The following is a 5,107-nucleotide window of genomic DNA, read 5'->3' on the forward strand; positions in this document are numbered from 1 at the left end:
GGTGTCAGTGCTGGTGCCGGTGTCGGCGCCGGGGTCGGGGTTGGGACCACTGCCGCCACCATGCAACCCCATCTGGTGTTCGAGCAGGTAATCGAAATTGTGATTTGCTGCCTCCATGGGGTCTGCGGAGTGAGCAGAACCACCCACGACTTCGGCGTCGGTAGACATGTTTCCTATGCAACAATTGTAAATAAAAGATATAATGAAGAGAAAAAAGGGCCTATATTTGGTCGGAATGTTGATTCATTCCCCTTGCAGCAAATCGTGGGTACTCCATAGGTCCTAGTTTCTTGCACAAGTCATGCCGAAAATTTTGGCATGACCTTTGCTAAAAAGTGGAGATATGGAGCGCCTGAAATTTGCCGGAACACAAATGAATCAACATTCCGGCAAAATATAGTTCACTCAGATACCATGAGGATAATAAATGGAATTCTCTTGACACCATCACAAGATTAATTATACAAATAGAAATAGAAAATAATAAATCGAATTCTCTTGATACCATCACAAATACTAGCAAAGGGATGCAATGACCTATGCCGAATCTGAGAAAGGCAAATTGTTTCACTAGGGAAAAATATTTTCTTGCCACATTTTCTGCCCACTAGTTCAAAACATCAAACTTTCTGCCCACTAGTTCAAAATTAGTGTATCAAACTCTGGTTTTTATCAAAATGCATACCAAAGCCTGCTATTGAAGAGCACCTTGCCCGGGGGGGTCCGGTAGCTGCTGCCGAAGAGCACTGTGTGTGAGAGAGAGAGACACAGAGAGAGAGAGCGAGAGAGAGAGCGAGAGAGAGAGAGATAATAGATAGAGAGAGAGAGAGAGAGAAAGGTTTGGGTCGGGTACCTGCCGGGGCCTCACCTCAACCCTAGCCGACAGGAGGGGAGGCGACGGTGACGTTCGGTGGAGTGAGGGGCGGCACGGGGAGGAGTCAGGGGCGGCACGGGGAGGAGTCAGGGCGGCGCGGGGAGGAGTCAGGGCAGCGCTGGGGGTGACGGCGACACTGGGTGGATATGGGCGACGGGGGGAGGTCCGTGACCAAAGTTTGTCCGATGCCAAGCTCGTTTGGTTTTTGTGTCCTCTTCTTCTTGGGTGCTTTATCGACTACGCCATCATCGTTGCCGGTCTCTGGGGCGGTGTCGGTGCTGGTGCCGGTGTCGGAGCCGGGGTCGGGGTTGGAACCACTGCCGCCACCATGCAACCCCGTCTGGTGTTCGAGCAGGTAATCGAAATAGTGATTTGCTGCCTCCATGGGGTCTGCGGAGTGAGCAGAACCACCCACGACTTCGGCGTCGGTAGACATGTTTCCTATGCAACAATTGTAAATAAAAGATATAATGAAGAGAAAAAAGGGCCTATATTTGGTCGGAATGTTGATTCATTCCCCTTGCAGCAAATCGTGGGTACTCCATAGGTCCTAGTTTCTTGCACAAGTCATGCCGAAAATTTTGGCATGACCTTTGCTAAAAAGTGGAGATATGGAGCGCCTGAAATTTGCCGGAACACAAATGAATCAACATTCCGGCAAAACATAGTTCACTCAGATACCATGAGGATAATAAATGGAATTCTCTTAACACCGTCACAAGATTAATTATACAAGTAGAAATAGAAAATAATAAATCGAATTCTCTTGAGACCATCACAAATACTAGCAAAGGGATGCAATGACCTATGCCGAATCTGAGAAAGGAAAATTGTTTCACTAGGGAAAAATATTTTCTTGCCACATTTTCTGCCCACTAGTTCAAAACATCAAACTTTCTGCCCACTAGTTCAAAATTAGTGTATCAAACTCTGGTTTTTATCAAAATGCATACCAAAGCCTGCTATTGAAGAGCACCTTGCCCGGGGGGGTCCGGTAGCTGCTGCCGAAGAGCACAGTGTGTGAGAGAGAGAGACACAGAGAGAGAGAGCGAGAGAGAGAGAGCGAGAGAGAGAGAGATAGATAGATAGATAGATAGAGAGAGAGAGAGAGAAAGGTTTGGGTCGGGTACCTGCCGGGGCCTCACCTCAACCCTAGCCGACAGGGAGGGGAGGCGACGGTGACGTTGGATGGAGTGAGGGGCGGCACGGGGAGGAGTCAGGGGCGGCACGGGGAGGAGTCAGGGCGGCGCGGGGAGGAGTCAGGGCAGCGCTGGGGGTGACGGCGACACTGGGTGGACATGGGCGACGGGGGGAGGAATTGGAGAAGAAACGCTTTTTTAGTTCCAGTGCTACTGCTATAGCAGTTAGAAGTAGCGCTTGTTATTATGTTTCTTTATTATTTTCTTTTTATTACATTCTTTTTATTTGGTATCTTTATTATTTTCTTTTTATTACTTTCTTTTTATTACTTACCTAGCGCTATTGCTAACTTTCTTTCCTTTATTTTCTTTATTACTTTCTTTTTATTATGTTTCTTTATTATTTCCTTTATATTAATTTTCTTTTCTTATTATTATTTTTATTTCCTTTTCTGTTTACTTTTCTTTTCTTTTTATTATTTGTTTTTCTCCTGACGACGTCGGCATCTCCCTCTCCCCCAATGCGTGAATATCACCGGAACCATGCATGTGGTAACATATCAGTTGATCGATAACGGTTACTTAAGTGTGTACACAAAATAGATACAAATATATAAATGTAGGTTTCTGATTAGCTGCGTCGACGGTGTTTCACATTGAGCTTCTTCCCTTTCTTGTTCGTTGCTGAGTAATTGTGCCCCTCCTTGTGACTTTTCTTTTCACATATGCTTCATCGTCATCATCATCTTCCCTCATCGGGTTGCCGTATTGGTCGTAATCTTCCTCGTTAGCGACTCCATTCATTCCAACGATGCTCCTTTTGGATCTCCTCACGACAACACGGCTGGGATTGGCGGGGTCTGTTATGAAGAAGCATTGTGGCGCGTGCTTAGCGTGCACCCATGTCTCATTTTTGGCGATGATGTTCAATGTTCACGCGAGTGCTCTTCGCATCGGGTATAGACATGGTGGTGAAATACTTGTTTTCTCTTATGACGTCCTTGGCCCATCTGATACGGAAAATCGTCGCATCATGCATTCCAGGATAGTCAAGCTCTCAGATCTCTTCGACCCTTCTGAAGAATATTTCAGTTATGCCGTTGGCATCGGTCACGCATTGAATTGTCACCCCGGAATTCTGGTAATCGCTATCCATGTCTTTGGCCTCCATGTAGAACGTGTACCCATTGATATCGTAGGACTGATAGGTCGCGAGCTTGGGCGCAGGGCCATGTGCTAAGGCGTGTATGAGCAATCCGTCCGAACTGCCCTCTTCCGGGTGATTTTCAAGAACTTGATCTTTGAACCAAGAAAGAAAGTAGCGTTGTGCTCTACAGTAACTTCGTCATCCGTCTTGAGCATCCCCTTATCACGGTACTTCTTTGCCATGTTTCCTTTGTGTCGTGCCACATAATCATCTACCACATCTAGGTGTTGTAGCACTACTAAGTTAGCCCTGTCAAAGTCGTTCCGTCAATCCGAGTAGTCCACATGCAATTCCCTCTAGCCGTTGTTGTGACCATCTCCTTCGAGTTTCCCATCGTGCTTCTTGATGGGCAAACCAACAACAAGGTCTCAGATACTTATATAATTCTCGCAAAAGGAGACACACTCATGCGTTAGATACCCCTCGACGATGCTCCCTTAGGGACGAGACTTGTTACGAACGAATCCTTTGATGACCCCATTCATCCTCTCGAACGGCATCATGCTGTGAAGGAATGTCGACCCGAGGTTGATGATGTCGTCCACGATGTGGACACACAGATGCACCATGACATCAAAGAACGCGGGCGGGAAGTAGATCTCAAGCTCACATAGTATGACAACGATCTCTTCCTGTAGCCTTCGGAGCTTCTTCACACTTATGGACTTTCCAGAGATAACATCGAAGAAGTTGCAGAGACCAAAATGCGTGTCACGGACTTGCTTGTCCATTATTCCTCTAATGGCAACCGGGAGTATCTGCGTCATTAGCATGTGACAGTCATGAGACTTCATCAGGTTGAACCTTTTCTTCTTAGGGTCTAGAAATCTCCTTATCTTCCCACACTAACTGGAACTCTCTTTGATTCCCAGAAGGCACTTGATGAATTGATCGATCTCCTCCGGACTTAAGGTGAAGCAAGAAGGGGGGCAATAATTATCCTGCTTCTTGTTGACTTTTCTGCCCCTTTCCCCCTCCTCTTTCTCGCTCTTTGTCTCATCCATCAACTTTTTATGATGGATGTCTTTCCTGATCTTCAAATCTTCCAAGTCTTTCCTTGCCTTCGGCCCATCCTTGATCTTCTCCGACATGTTCATCAGTGTGCCAAGCAAGCACTCGAGGACATTCTTCGTGATATGCATTTGATCAAGGCAATGAGGCGTGTCGTGATTGGGCCAGTACTCCAAGTCCGAGAAAACAAGCCTCATTTTCCATACCTTCAGCAGCAGCTCTGACGCCTTTTTGATCTTTCCCGGTGCGGGGCATTGTTCCCAGTTTCTGAACAACTCGTCGATTTCGGTGCCGCTCCTCTTAAGTGGAGGTCCTCGAAGCTCAGCCAACCCATTGAATAGATCTCCATGCTTTCTCCACAGGTCATCCTTCTCGAGCCATCTACGTTGCCCCTTGTACACGATTTTCCTATACCCGCGATCTCTCGTTGACGTAAGCTGCTAAGACGTTGTATCATCCATGCACCTCGTGCATCCGCAGTATCTGTGGCACACCTGGCCTGAGGTGTACCCGTAACCGAGATAGTCGTGCACCGTCATCATCAGCACGGCTCTCATATGGAAATACTCTCCTTTGCTGGCATCCCATGTCCATGCCAGTAATTTCCATAACATGTCTAGCTCCTCTTGCAGAAGCCCCATATACAGGTTAATACTATTTCCCAATTGTTTCGGCCCTTGAATCAGCATGCACATGTGTATGTACTTTGTCTTCATGCACTTCCATGGGGGGAGGTTGTACATCCATACAAACACGGGCCGATGTGGTTGGTGTTCTGGTTTCCAAACGGATTCATGCCATCGGTACTCGCACCAAGCACGATGTTCCTTGGATCTTCTTTAGCAAATCCATATATGGTGTTGAATGCTCTCCACT

Source organism: Hordeum vulgare, chromosome 1H (assembly GCF_904849725.1).
Source record: "Hordeum vulgare subsp. vulgare chromosome 1H, MorexV3_pseudomolecules_assembly, whole genome shotgun sequence".
NCBI classification, from domain to species: Eukaryota; Viridiplantae; Streptophyta; class Magnoliopsida; order Poales; family Poaceae; genus Hordeum; species Hordeum vulgare.